This window comes from Hyperolius riggenbachi, chromosome 10 (genome assembly GCF_040937935.1).
Source record: "Hyperolius riggenbachi isolate aHypRig1 chromosome 10, aHypRig1.pri, whole genome shotgun sequence".
NCBI lineage: Eukaryota > Metazoa > Chordata > Amphibia > Anura > Hyperoliidae > Hyperolius > Hyperolius riggenbachi.
In genome coordinates, this window is record NC_090655.1 from 165,427,508 (window position 1) to 165,444,118 (window position 16,611).

Here is a 16,611-nt window from a genome sequence, read left to right on the forward strand (position 1 = left end):
AGTCTGTGTAGCCATTTTCCTTTGGAAAATGTCTAAAAAGGAGGGAATTGTAAGGAATTTTAAGCATAAGCATAAGTATATAAGCATATACACTGTCAGCCATTTTGTCTCTTCTGCAGCCATCTTAGAATCCATGTATAAAGTAGTAAGTTTCTAGCTAGCTAGAGTTTGAAGATTGTACCTGTCATGCAACACTGCATTCTCACTTCTCCAATTCTGTTCTATCTTTGTATATCTCTTCAATTTACAGGAAACTTTTAATGTGCCACCCTAACTGTCAAAATAACACCTGCAGATATATGTCATATGTTATGCTGGGAAAGTCCTATCATGTAAATCAGTATCATGTAAATCTGCTGGAATTTCTATGTCTACTGCGGCTGTGCAGACAGTACAAATTACTGCATAAATATAATGATTCGAAGGCAATACAATCAATCTGTTTGTCAACCACAAACTGTCTGTGTGTGTCGTTAATTGTGGCTGACCAGATTCAAAGCAAGTACTGGTAAAGGAATCACAGAGTATTATTTCTAGGTCATCCTGAGGGTCAGTTGGGTCTGAAAAGTGACCAGTCCTTTCTCCCACCCATGCTGGGTGGGAGAAATATCTCTGTAAATGACAATTGTGTGTAAAAAAATATCATTTACAGAGAAATTTCTCCCACCCAGCATGGGTACGTGTAAAAATACACGCTAAGGGGCCCAAAGTCCTATGAGCACCTTAAGGCTTTACAGGGGTGCTTACAATTTAGCACCCCCCAAAATGCCAGGACTGTAAACACACCCCACAAATGACCCCATTTCGGAAAGTAGACACCCCAAAGTATTCAGCGAGGGGCATGGTGAAAAATTAGCTTACTTATTTGCCTAATTTGCTAGATGAAACCAGTGGACACATGGTGATACTGCGTACAGGCTTCAATTCAAGACTTCAGAAAGATCATGTGCACCCCTGGATGATGCTGGTGTAACACACACGGCAAAGGACAGCAATTTGAAGTATGGAAGATTCCAGGGCAAGGGTGGGAAGGATGAAAAGCTAGATGACCATGCAACCATTCCTGCTAACCTTAAGCTTACTTGTGTCTTACAACACATTGGCTTAAGACTTTACCAAATCCAATGCTCCAACATGGTGAAGGTTCTCTGTTTGCTGTTTTTTTTTAATTTTTATTTTTTTTAAGTGTGGTGTCACAGTTTACTCATCTCTTCAACTACAAAAAAGGCCCAGGAGTAGTCTTAGCTATCGTAATATCTATGTTACGGCAGGGCCCTTATTACACTTTCTCTTACAGGGCTATGGAAACCGTTTTGCCCATGCGACAAAGCGAGGTGCAAAAATGAAATCATGCCTAGCAGAGGATAGTTTCAATCCATCAACCTCTGGGTTATGGGCCCAGCACACTTCCATTGCACCACTTTGCTTACATTTGTATGCAATCTTCAAGTTTAAGAAGGGTACATTAGTTGAAATAGTTACACTACAATCTATGTTACAGCAAGGCCCTAATGACACTTTCTCTTACGGGGCTATGGCCACCTATTGGCCCATGTGGTAAAGCAAGGCGTAAACACCAAAGTACACCTAGCAGAGGATGGCTTCGATCCATCAACCTCTGGGTTATGGGCTCAGCACGCTTCCGCTGCACCACTCTGCTGCTGTACAGCAGACGCTTCTTTGTAGGAAAAAAGCCATGCGGAAAAATGGGCACTCCTTTGCCTACTTTCTGGCCTTTGTCATCATGAAAGGATCATAGAAATATATGTAGAAATTTGATATATACAGGTTTTGTTTAAAGTGGCGTTAAACTTCTTGGAGCAGACTTTTTTCCTCCCTCCACAAGACACAGATGCATCCACATAAAATCGTTTAGCAACAACTGTGTGCACAGTCTCTGTGGTGCAGTCAGTTAGCGTGTTCAGCTGGTAACCGAAAGGTTGGTGGTTCAAGCCCAGAGTGAGATGATTCTACATGGCTATCTGGGGTTCTCTTTGGAGAACTGTTGAACACAAACAGCATGGCCATCCCTGGGTGGGCTTGAATCACCAACCTTTCGGTTAACAGCCAAATGTGCTAACTGATTGTGCCACAGAGACTGTGCACGCAGTTGCTGTTGAATGCTTTTATGGGGATGTATGTGTGTCTTTTGGAGGGAGGAAGTAAGTCTGCTCCAAAAAGTTTCAGCATGTAGCATTGGTGCAATCGTGGTGAGCATAGCTGTCTTCCAAGCAGTTGACCTGGGTTCGATTCCTGGCCAATGTATGTGAGCTGGATTTTGACATCCTACAAATCCCTGGAAGACAAGACGAGAGAGGAGGAGGCCTACTACTAGATCCTATGGCTTAAGTGACCTCCTGCTGAAAAAATAAAAGTGACCGGGAGGACAGCCAGTAGGTTCCATGGGCTACCATTTAGCATAAAAAAGGTTTCATTTGCGATTACTTTAATTTTTCCGCCGGAATGCGGAATTCTGCGGAAATTCGCAAAATTCCACAGAAATGTCATAGCAACGGAATTTAGCGCTGGCGGAATCCGCCAATTCCGGTGGAACGGAATTGGCTCCATCCGACCATCCCTACTATCCTGGAATTTTAGCACCTCATGAAACATGACAGGTGCTCAGAAAAGTCAGCGATGCTTTAAAATGGGAAGATTCACTTTTTGCACCATAGTTTGTAAACGCTATAACTTTTACCCAAACCAATAAATATACACTTATTGGATTTTTTTTTATCAAAGACATGTAGCATAATAAATTTGGACAAAAATTGATATAGAAATGTTACTTTATTTGAAAAATGTCAGCACAGAAAGTTAAAAAAAATCATTTTTTTGACAAAATTCATGGCTTTTTTGATGAATATAATAACAACTAAAAATCACAGCAGCAATCAAATAGCACCAAAATAAAGTTGTATTAGTGACAAGAAAAGGAGGAAAAATTCATTTAGATAGTAGGTTGTATGACTAAGCAATAAACCGTTAAAGCTGCAGTGGTCTAAATGGGAAAAAAAGTGTCTGGTCCTTAAGGGGTTTTATGACTGCAAGTGGTTAAGTGCACTTTGTTGTTAAATCTGAATGAACTCTGAATTAGAGTTGATGCAAATCTTGTAATCCAAATCTTTTAACTCTGTATCTTGCTCAGGTATCATCTAGTTGCTCCTGCAGCACACTTTAATATCATATGATGCAATGTCACTCCTCCTCCACTCTTCCACGGTAATGCTGACAGGTTCACTTTAAATATCACACTCTTGTTCACTCTGCAGAACATATCAATTGAAGAACTTGCAACTTTTAACTCAACTCCTAACTCAAAACGGACTGGACAGGGACAATGTCTATTTATCAACCAGGCCTTAATGCTGGCGGGGGCTGCATCCAGGCGCGTAGCTTGGGGGGGTCGGGGTAGGACAGGTGCCCCCGGGCGCTGGGTCCCCAAGGGCGCCCAGCTGCAGTGTCCTTTTTTTTAATATAATTATTTCTCGGCGCCGGGCCCGGGTCTCCCCCGTCAGTGACGTCACCAGTGACGTCACCGCCGCACCGTCGCGCAGCGTCCTTAGCAGTGGAACGCTGCGCAGAGCTGCAGAGAGACAGCGTCGCCAGACCCATCCTCCCATTCGCCGCCGACAAGTCACGAGGCAGGCAGGGAAGGAAGAACGGGAGGTCAGGTGATAAGTGGAGCCGGACACAGCGTGGAGCCGGACGGACGAGCCAGCACAGGGCTGCCAGGCGGAGAGGACCAGAGCCTAATAGTGCTGTGCGCACTATTAGGTATATTGACGGTAAGCCTCAGTGAGAGGAAGCCTGGCAGAGGGAGGGTGGATGGGCACATATACCCCTTGCTACATATACCGGGCACATATACCCCTTGCTACATATACTGAGGACACATGTACCCCTTGCTACATATACTGAGGACACATGTACCCCTTGCTACATATACTGAGGACACATATACCCCTTGCTACATATACTGAGGACACATGTACCCCATGCTACATATACTGAGGACACATGTACCCCATGCTACATATACTGAGGACACATGTACCCCTTGCTACATATGCTGAGGACACATATACCCCTTGCTACATATACTGAGGACACATGTACCCCTTGCTACATATACTGAGGACACATATACCCCTTGCTACATATACTGAGGACACATGTACCCCTTGCTACATATACTGAGGACACATGTACCCCTTGCTACATATGCTGAGGACACATATACCCCTTGCTACATATACTGAGGACACATGTACCCCTTGCTACATATACTGAGGACACATATACCCCTTGCTACATATACTGGGCGCATATACCCCTTGCTACATATACTGGGCACATATACCCCTTGCTACATATAGTGGGCACATATACCCCTGGCTACTTATACTGGGAGCATATACCCCTGGCTACATATACTGGGCACATATACCCCTGGCTACATACAGTGGGGACATATATACACCTGGTTACTTATACTGGGCACATATACCCCTGGCTACATACAGTGGGGACATATATACATCTGGCTACATATCCTGGGCACATATACCCCTGGCTACATATCTTGGGCACATATACCCCTGGCTACATATCCTGGGCACATATACCCCTGGCTACATATCCTGGGCACATATACCCCTGCCTACATATACTGGGCACATATACCCCTGCCTACATATACTGGGGACATATACCCTGTCTACATATACTGAGGACATATACACCTGGCTACATATACTGGGCACATACACCCCTGGCTACATATAGTGGGGACATATATACACCTGACTACTTATACTGGGGACATATATACACCTGACTACTTATACTGGGGACATATACACCTGGCTACATATAGTGGGGACATATATACACCTGGCTACTTATATTGGGGACACATACACCTGGCTACTTATACTGGGGACACATATACACTTGGCTGTCAGATTACATGTATTTTGGGGGAACCACTATGGCAGAGCTCAAACTTCCCTGGCAGACCTTTTTACACCACTGCTAAGGTCATGAATATTTGGCCCCACCCATTACCATGCGCACATTTTGTTGCATGGCCACGCCCCTTTTTTGGTGCGGGGCGCTGCGCGCCGCAGGTCCCTCCTTATAGGGCGCACTAATAGTCTTTGTCCCCGGGTGCTGAAAGCCCTCGCTACGCCTCTGGCTGCATCAGCTATGCGGGTACTTTAGGGAAGCTTATGACAGTCTATCAACAGCAGCTAGGCCTGAACATGCAATGTACTTCTTATCATCAACAGTATCTTCTCTAAGTTCAATGTCGCTGTGAGTGGAAAGCTTTCTCACACTAATAGTCTCTAGTAACACCACTTTGAAGCACACAAGGTGGCTTAGGCCTTGTACTCATCTGTCTGTGGCCTCTGGTATGACTCGGGTCTAGGCAAGGTCCACCTCCTCCGGCCTCCGGTAACTATCCAGCCTGCTGCCGCTGTCCTTACTGGTATGCTGGTCTCTCTATCGGCGCTGGGTCTCACTCTCAAACACGTGGGGCTACTGCTATGGCCTCTTTGTGTCACCTCCTGCCAGCTCCGCACCACCAGCTCCTGGCGTAAGTCCTTCTCTCTCTCCTCTCTCGCGCGCTCTCTCTCGTCTTAGCCTGTTCCCTCCGGCTACATCCTGGTCTCTCCGCCCCTTGAGCCTGCACAGTAGCTCCCTGACTGGTCACGCAGGGTTTCTGGAAAGTGCCAGCAAGTTCCCCTAATTTGCATATTGGATCACTTAGCAACAGTCTATACGACCTGTCTGACGCTTACTGTCCCTCCCATGTGCCTATTTGGTTCCATAGGTCTAGAAACTCAGTGCTGCCATCTTGTGGCCATTTTTCAGAAGGCAAATCTGCAATAATATTTTGTAACCTTCTTTTGGGGGTTACACCTCTTCTAGTATTTTTTCTGGGTACCCTCTCTCGAGGGATGTGGGAGCGGATGCAACGTAAAGGTCACATTGAACCTAGCGGAAGTGACGCGATGAGGACATCGCCATAGCAACGATCACTCCAGAGCATATGGTAACGGCAGCAGCAGCCGTGGCGGGAACGGCGGACCTATCAGGTTCAAACCTGAGTGAGCTCAGCCTCAGCAACTAATGATTGACAAGCTGGGGTGAGTAGAAGCTACCTTGCAGGGCATCATCTACGGACAGCATCTGCCATAGCTAAAGTTTAATACAAGTGTATACAGTATGTGATTATGCAGGGGACTTGCTTTATGTGCAGAAGATTGCACTAGGTGGTTTTGGACCTTCTTTACTCTACTGTTGACCTGTGGTGTGGGAGAGGATTGGAGGGGTTTGTCCTTTGATTGTCATGGGTGGTTATCCAACCTTTTAGTATACAGGTCCTTCTCAAAAAAATAGCATATTTTGTTAAAGTTCATTATTTTCTGTAATGTACTGATAAACATTAGACTTTCATATATTTTAGATTCATTACACACAGATAGGAATATTGCGATAGGGATTTGGGGTTTTCATGAGCTGTATGCCAAAATCATCAATATTAAAACAATAAAAGGTTTGAACTACTTCAGTTGTGTGTAATGAATCTAAAATATATGAAAGTCTAATGTTTAGCAGTACATTACAGAAAATAATGAACTTTATCACAATATGATAATTTTTTAGAAGGACCTGTATATTTGATGTACACTGCATGGTGAATTGTTTGTCTGCACTGTCTGAAGAAGGGGACCCGCCGTGGCCCCGAAACAATTGTCACATTTATGTGCTGATGAAGCAATAAATTGAAATGTTCGCACTTTGAAGTCGGTGAGCTAACCTGAACCTACAATTGACTGTTGAAGTACCAGGTGCTTGGGCTCAGCATCCACAGGTTATGCACCCACACCTTGGGTAAGGTGTGGATAATCCACTTGCTTCACCTGTGTATGTAGGTCAGGGGTCACTGAGCTTACCAAGCTAATTTTATTTGCAATTATTAGTTCTAAAGGTTTTGGAATCAATAAAATGAGAGTGCCCACATTTATGCACCTGCCTAATTTTATTTAAGCACTTATTGTGCAATTTCTGTGAATCCAATAAACTTTATTTCACTTCTCAAATATCACTGTGTGTATCCCCTAAATGATATATTTAACTGACATTTTTTATCTTAAAGAGAACCTGTACTGAGTAAAAATATTTAAAATAAACACATGAGGTAACTTCAAATGAACATTACATAGTTACCTTGCCATCAGTTCCTCTCAGAAGCTCACCATTTTCTTCTGACAATAATCCCTTCCAGTTCTGACAATATTTTGTCAGATCTGAAATATATCAGTTGCTGTCAGTAAAATATCAGTTGCTATCAGTTATAGCTGAGAGGAAAACTGATGTACCAAGTAATGTCCATGTTTCCCTATGGCTCAAGTGGGTGATGTTACAGTTTAACTGTGTGCTGACCAGAAAGCTGTTATGGGTAATGGCCATTTTCAAAATGGAGGACGAAAAATTCCCTTGATCACAGTGAACAAACAGGACGTGGGACAGGAGAAAGACACTGAGGAGTAGACTACATGGAAGGTAAGTATGACTTGTGTATGCTTATTTTGATTTTCAGTTCAGGTTTTCTTTAACAACCAACTATTTATACAGGTAAATCATGATGATTAACAAGGTTGCCTAAACTTTCGCATCCCTCTGTATACTCGGTCTCCAAAGCCTACCTCAAGCTCCCCAGCTCTTCTTCAATGGCTATACTCATAAAACGTGGCACCCGCTAGGGATGCTCCCTTTCTCTTGCGATTCACACTCATGGTTAAACCGTTGGCGAGTGCTATTCGTTGCAATCCAGATATTTTTTTTTTTTCTTCGAACTCAGCTCTGTATCTATGCTACCAGACTCAGCAAATAGGCTTCATCGTAAACCTCTTTATGTCTGGTAAATCAGTTTGCATCATAGTTCGACATTCTTTATATACTTTCTTTTATTTTATCTAAATATAGTAAATGCGTATTAAAGTTACAAAAATATATACAAACCAAAACACGAATATTCTTATTCAACCCAACCCATTTGTACAAACCGACACATAATCTCCCTCCCCCCCCATACATCCTACTACGCATGCAAACCCATATGTACCTTCCTATACCCATAAATACAAACTCATATACCCACATTCAAACATACTAATCAAATCCTTCCCCCCTAACACTCAAACTTCACATCATTCACCATACTCCTCGTCAGCCAGTATTGCTTATATTCTGTATGGGTATTAATCCTAACAAGAACCCAGTCTGCGCGATCCGGCCCCGGCGTAACCCGGCCTCCCCCCTATTAATGACCCGGCCAGGTCCGACATGCCCAACCAGGACCCGATCCCGCCCGCCCCACCACCGAAAACCATGGTGAGGGGAGCCGAACCGAGACCCGACCGGACACGGCGGACCCGGCCGGACCGAAAAGCAAAACCGTGACCGAAACGTACAAAAATAACGCACCTCGAAGACGGGGCCCAAACACCAGGCTCCGTCATACTGATCATAACCCAAATGTATCTCCATACTGCCCACCATGAAATCCACCACCCTTTCAGTATTTATTATATCTAACAATCTACCCCAACCACTATTTCCATCCACCCCTTTTTAAGTTTCCCCAACCAGTTCTTATCAGGGATTTCCAGATTGTGTATTTCTCCGTCTACAGCGGACGCCTCCTCCCAAAAATCAAACATACCCGCTTACCACTCCGATATTTTAATGGGGTCTCTACTTTTCCATTTCTTAGCTATGATGTTGCCGGCCACTAATGAACCAATTTCTCTCAGTTCTTTTACTAGCATATTGCTTTCAGAGTCAACAATGCCAAAAATTGCCTCCATTTGATTAATCTGGATACATTTTCCCAAATGTCTACCCCAAAAGGCCTCTAGTTCTCCCCATAGTCTTCTTACCACCGGGCAGCTCCACCACATATGTATCTCATCAGCCCCCCCCCTGGTCACACCGCCAACATTGATTCTTTTGGTTCCCTGAAAACCTCACCATCTTGGCTGGTGTAAAATACCATCTGGCCACGGTTTTGTATTGGGTCCATTGCAGTTTTCTCAAAGGATATTTCCAGATTATATGGGTCACCTGATTCCATCTATGCTCCTCTAAAAGGACTTTCAGGTCTTCCTCCAATCTTTCTCGCCACTTGGGAATTCTACCACAGGTGTTATCCTGCATATATTTATAGCATTTAGATAGAAGCTTTTTTGGTTTCTCATTCATGGCGATCCATCGTTCAATTATATTTAACTGCTTACTAATACCCCTTTTTTTTCTAACTTTTTTATAAAATTGCTTATTTGCAATTTAGCCCAAGGTGTTATCTCCTCGTTGGTACCAAATACCCCCATTATTTTTTAATCCTTGTTGCCTTGGATATCTAAAAGTCTAATATCCGGGTTGACATTATTGATTCTAAACCAGTCCTTATCTAATGCAGGCGGGAAATCCTTATTTTGTCTAAGTGTGACTAATTGGGAAACTCCAAAGTCAAGAGTCCATGTTTTTAACATTTCATATAATGTTCTAAGAGTTGGTTTAATAATAGGGTGAGATGTTTTATCCAATAATGCTCTTATATTATCTGGGATCCATGTATTTACCATCTCTAAATTTAGATCTTCCTGTTCTACCTTTATCCAGATTCTTTTACGGGCAGTTGGGCAGCACCATTGTACTATTCTTGTAACATGGATACATTTATAATAGCCCAATACATCTGGGGCCCCCAATCCCCCTCGCTTTTTCCCTCTCGTCAAATAATCATAAGCTATCCTATGTTTTTTATTTGCCCATATAAAATTTTGAAAAATACTTCTCCATTCTTGAAACCATCTTTTCGGAAGGGCAATTGGCAAACACTGAAGAACATAAAGTATCTTGGGCAGAACCAGCATCTTAATAATGTCTACCCTGGCTAATGCTCCAAAACACGGGCGATCTGCCGATCTCAATATCGCTTTACAGTCCGTGATTAGCTTGGGAAAATTAACGTTGTATAAATCCCTATAATCACTGCACAGCTCAATTCCCAGATATTTAATGGATCTTTTACACCAAGCCAGATGATCAGCCTTCTGTAATATAGCTTTTGTTGTTTCGGAACAGCCGATATTCAGAATCATTGTTTTCCCCCTATTGATTCTAAAATTAGAAAACTTACTAAATTCATCAAGTATTTCCAAAGCCCTATGAAGGGACACTGAGGGATTTAGCAAAGTCAGCAGCAGATCATCTGCATAAGCGAGAAGTTTAAGCTCATAGCCTTTCATAGGTATACCTTTTATAAGCTTCTCTTTTTGAATCAGATTAATCACCGGTTCCAGACCGAGATTAAAAAGGAGAGGGGAGAGCAGGCAACCCTGTCTCACTCCATTATTTAATTTGAATTCTTTTGTCATCCGGCCATTCCGCCTTATGCACGAGTATTGATTTCGATAAAGTTTTCTAATTCTGGAAATAAAGGAATTTTCTATCCCAAATTTTCCTAAAGTACTAAATAGAAAATCTCTTGATATTCGGTCAAAGGCTTTCTCTGCATCCACTGTTACCAAAATACCCTCTTTTTTCCCCTTTTTACACTCGTGCATAAAACCAACTGCAGCATAGACATTTTCTTGTATTAGTCTTTTTTTTCTAAAACCGATTTGTTGTTTACCCAATAACTGTTCCACAATATTTTCCAATCTTGTTGCCAAAATTTTGGAATATATTTTAATGTCTACGTTGATTAGGGAGATTGGTCTATATTGGCTGCATTTGTCAGTAGATTTCCCCTCTTTCGGTATCAATGTTATCAGAGCCTTATTTGATTCTCTGGAGACGGTGACTTCGGAGTCTTCAAAATTTGCTAGACAGCAGAGTATAGGGGCCAGATCTTCCCAGACTGTTTGGTAGAATTCAGCTGTATACCCATCTGGACCTGGACTCTTCCCTTTTTTTTAATTTAAAACTGTTTCTTTGAATTCTGATTCAGTAATGGGTGCCCCCAGCATCGACCGCATATCCTCATTCATTACTGGTAATCCCACCTTTTCGAGAAAAGTATTCGGCTCTACAGTCGAGTCCTTTTCTAGATTATATAATTTTTCGTAATAATCGGTGAAGATTGCACCGATCTCCTCACTTTTAGTATAGAGGTTCCCACTGTCATCCCGAATCTTTTCAATGAAATTTTTCTTATTCCCCTTCTTTAGATATTCTGCCATGTCCTCACTTGATCTATTAATATTTTTTTTAAATATAAGCTTTTTTTTTTTTTGTATTCTTGTTCACATCTTTTATCTAAAACTTGCTTTATTTTAATATTGTTAACCTTTATTATATTTTCAGTCGAAGGAGAGACCTTCAATATTTTATTTGCATCTTCCAGTTGTGAGATCAGACTATCTGTTTTAAGTTTTTTTTCTTTGATCTTAGTACTCTTAATTGCAATCAACGTACCTCTTGGCACCCGTGGCATCCGCTAGGGATGCTCCCTTTCTCTTGCGATTTTCGCACTCATGATTAAACCGTTGGCGAGTGCTATTCGTTGCAATCCAGATATTAAAGGATATACAATTGATAAGACGGAATACAAGCTTAACTTGTTTTCAGACGATGTCCTACTTACCTTAATCAAACCAGTCATCAGAGTGTCTAAACTTGCTTAAAGAGCTGAAGCGTTTTGAATCTGTATCAGGCTTGAGACTTAACTATGATAAATCTGAAGCCCTATTTAATACTTTTCCCTCAGGCATGAGTGACTATATTAGTAGGCTATTTCACTTTAAGTATCAACCCCATTACCTTAAATATTTAGGAGTTAAAATCCGCTGTGCCCCTGCCAAAATTTTCTCTTGGAACTATACTCCCCTCTTCAAGACATTATATAAATTACTAGACACGTGGATGAACCAGAATATCTCGTGGGCAGGAGGTGTGACAGCAGGCAAGATGACCCTGTTACCTAAAATTATGTACTTTTTTCAGATCACTTCCATCTTGCAAAAACATAACTTCCTCTTTATATGGTTTAAAAAGAATAAACGACGCTGTAACATGTTACCACATAAAAAACAAAGTGGAATGCCGGTCCCACTACAAATACTACCAAGCTTCCCATCTTGCTTTCTTGACTATGCTTTATGCAGGGTTCCACACCCCTAAATGGATTCACAAAAAAAACTCACTCATGTCTCCTCTGACTTGGAAAGGTATTTTGTGGGCTCAACATTGGAAACCTTCTGACCTAAAAAGAGAGGTCATCTTACTCATAATATACGCTTATAGTCTGGAGAAAAGTTATATTCAAATTCAACCTTCAATCGCACCCCACCCGTCTCCTGGAATTTTTTTCTAAACCTGATTTTTCTGAAGGTTTACAGAAACATTCTCTTGGTGGATCATGAACAAGATTACAATTCTTAAGAGTTTCCTTATAGGTTATAAAACATGCTTGCACCAGACTCTTATTGAGACACTGCAGGTTCCACCAACAGAATTCTTTAGATTAACTCAGTTGTTTCACTATGTGCATTCTATAACCAAAGTGAACCAAGAAATACAGTTATCTTCACTTGAACCTATCTGTCTTTCAAATTCCCTATGTAAGGGAATCCTCTCCACCTTATGTTCGATACTCAATGTTAACACTAATGACTCTTCTTTCAGACGAAATGGGAAAAAGACTGTTGTCTTACTCTAGATTCAGAGCAATGGCAACAATGTTTTGACACACTATCCAGGTGTAGCCTTCAAGTTACACACATGGAGATATCCAGGGGCATAGCAATAGGGGTTGCAGAGGTAGCTACCGCAATAATAATCACTTCTATAGATACTTTGAATAGAAGTAATCATTAACAAACTGCTCCCCATCCCCTTCTTACACTTCTGACACTGTAGTTGCCATTGGCAGGTTTTGGTGTGCCGTATCAATTGTTATGTATAGAGTGCTTGGGGGGGCCCCATGTAAAACTTGCACTGGGGCCCATAGTTCCTTAGCTACACCACTGGAGGTATCACTATGGGTCCTACATCAAGCCTATCTGGTTCCTGTTAGGTTACATCAAATCCAGGGGTCTAGTCCTGGAAAAAGAGGTGAGTGGACTCACCCTAAAAACCTCTGCGCCAAAAATGGGCGTGGTTAAGTATAGCATGGGCATGGTCATGGGTGGGGCCAAATATACATGGCCTTAGCAGTGGTATAAAAGGTCTGCCAGGGGAAGTTTGAGCTCTGTTGTAGTGTATCCCCAAAAAGTAGATGTAATCTGAATCAGAATCACAATGAGGGGTCATGCCCGGAATTGTTTTTGGCACAATACAAATAGCTCAGAAAGAGTACATAGAAAGAGACAGAAGACACAACAGGTATCAGTGAACATTACATTGTGGAACACATTACAATCCCAGTGTGTCACTGGGATGTCTAATAGTTAGTCCTTGTGGGCTGGTCGGCTGGTCAGCCGTAGCACCGCCGGCCTCGCCGCTCGTTGGAGCTTGCTTTGATGGTAGAATGTGGAGGGAGTTTAAGAGGCTGACTGCAGAATGGAAGAACGAGTTCCTGTGTCTTGTGGTTTTAGTGGGGATGGCTTGTAGCCTCCGTCCCAAGGGCAGAATGTTGAAATAGCGGTGTCCTGGGTGTGGGGGTCGTTTGCAATCCTCAATGCCCTAGTTTTTAGTCTTTTGTTGTGCAGTAGGGCAAGTGAGGGGAGGGGGCACCCAATAATCCTCTCTGCTGACCTGATGACCCTCTGTAGTTTGTCTCTATCATTGACGGTGGCGCCAGTATACCACACCAAGATGGAAGAGCATAGGATCGACTCAATGGTGGCGGAGTAAAAGCTGGTTAAAATCTGACAGCATTTCACCAAAAATACACCTAATCTGGCAGAGGTTCCTCCAAAATACAGATAATATGGCAGTGGTTCCCCTAAAATAGACAATCTGGCAGCAGCAGTTCCCCCACCATACACATAATCTGGAAGCAGTTCCCCAAAATACGCGAAACCTGGCAGTGGACCACCCAAAATACACGTAACACCCAAAATACATGTAATCTGGCAGCAGTGGTCCCCCAACATACACAATCTGGCAGCGGTTCCCCAAAATACACGTAATCTGGCATCAGGGGTTCCCCAAAAATACAGATCTGACAGTAGTTCTCCAAAAATAGGTAGCCTCAGTATAGCTAGCCAGGTCTATTGGTGTCCCCAGTATAAGTAGCCATGTGTATAGTTGTCCCCAAAATAGGTGGCCAGGTGTAGAGATGTCACCAGAATAGGTAGCCAGGTGTATAGATGTCCTCAGAATAGGTGGCCAGGTGTATAGATATTCCCAGAATAGGTGGCCAGGTGTATAGATATTCCCAGAATAGGTGGTCAGGTGTATAGATGTCCCCAGAATAGGTAGCCAGGTCTATAGGTGTCCCCTGTAAAGCCAGGTGTCCCCAGTATATGTAACCAGGTGTTCAGGTGTCCCCAGTATAGCCAGGTGTATAGGTGTCCGCAGTATATGTAGCGAGGTGTATAGGTGTCCCCAGTACATGTAGCCAGGTGTATAGGTGCCCCCAGTATAGCCAGGTGTATAGGTGTCCCCAGTATATGTAGCCAGGTGTATAGGTGCCCCCAGTATAGCCAGGTGTATAGGTGTCCCCAGTATATGTAGCCAGGTGTACAGGTGTCCCCAGTATAGCTAGTCTATAGGCGTCCCCAGAATAGGTAGCCAGGTGTCCCCCCAGCAGGAGGGGAGCAGCGCAGTGGAGTGGAGCATTGTGGAGAGCAGTGAGGAAGAGTGGACGTCTCCCCCCCCTTCCCTCACCTTGGGGCTCCCCTTTCTGGCTCTCCCCTCCAGAACATTTGCAGCAGCGGTGGCTGGCAGTGGGCATCAGCGGGCGGGACTTACCTCCTCCTCGTTCCGGCGAGTTGAAGCTGTGCGTGCCGTTAGTCTGGTGTATTGAAGACCAGAGCAGTGGCACGCACAGCTTCAACTCGCCGGAACAGGAGGAATAAAAGTCCCGCTCACTGATGCCCGCTGTCAGCCACCGCGACAAATGTTCTTGAGGGGAGAGCCAGGAAGGGGAGGCCCAAGGTGAGGGAAGGGGGGGGAGACGTCCGCCCTTCCCCACTGCTCTGCACAACGCTCCACTCCACTGCGCTGCTCTCCTCCATATATTCTAGGGTGGACGACATCCACTCTCCAAAAAAAGTAGGTGGACTTCGTCCACCCGCGTTCACGCAGGACTCGACCCCTAATTAAATCTACCCAGATAGGGATCCTACTTGCTTCTGGGGCTGTCGAAATTCCGGTACTATGTTTCATATATGGTGATCGTGCCCAACTGTTGCTGATCTTTGGAAAAAAATACTTAGATCAGTTAACAAGATTTTAGACCTACACCACCTTGACCCAATGATCTTCTTATTGGGTCTTCAGCCAAAAACTATAACTTCTGCTTAACATAAATTGATCCAATTTATAGCAAAAGCCTCCAAGACCTATATTGCTTCACAGTGGAAACAATTAAGACTACATTATAAGTTGGTACTCGACCGCATACATGAGTGTAACGATTGTGGGATATCTCCGTGTTCAGCGCACAAAGATGTGCGCTGACACTGCGGAGGTCCTCCACAAGCGTGTCAAGATACTAGAACCCAGCTTTTGGTGTAAGCACCAGTAGAGGGAAATTCCTGTCGGCAGATGGCGCTGGGGAGTGCAGAGGAACCAATCCTCTGTACCTCCACAAATGCCAGACAGGAATTGTATGAAGCGCAGAACGCAATCGCAAGAGAAGCGATTGCGAATGAGAACGAGCAAAGGGACAGGTTGTATGTGTGTGCGCCAATCTAGTCGCCACCCCGCGACCACGCACACACAACAGCAGGTGCGAAACAGAAACGCAACCGCCAATAACGGCGATTGCCAGAAGTGACACAAGGCAGATCAGAACAGAATACGAGGATAGCAAAGGCACAGCAAATCATACAATGAGAAGATACGGAAAATAATAAACGCTAGCTAACCGCGAACACCGCACTCATTCGCAACAGTGCACGCGGTTATGCGCGGTCTCCACGTGATAAGCACAATAGAGACAAGCACGCCTAACTAACCATCAACAGACAAACATGAAACAAAGAACGTGAACGCTTGCTTAACGGTTACCTCATCAAGCCTACAGCAAGCGCCCGTATCAGACAAGACAGACAAACGAGAAACAGGAACTAGGCAGAAAGGATCCACCGCTCTTCCGCCAGAGCAAGTGTGATCCAAGCAGGAACACAAATCAGAAAGATCCACAGTCGCTAACGCTAGCGGCTAGTGCGATCTAAACAAGACAGATCAGATGAGGTAGCTGGTAGCAACCGCTGCTCCAGCTTACACTCCAGGAACTAGATCAGAAGGATCCACAGCCACTACCGCTAGAGGCTAGTGCGATCCAAACAACACAGAGCGATTCGCTATCAACCGCCGCTGGTGACAGCGCAATCGCGACAGACAAGACAGGACAGAATAGGCAGTACAAATTATACACAAACTGACTGCACTAACTAGGAATGCAAGGAGCACTCCCCA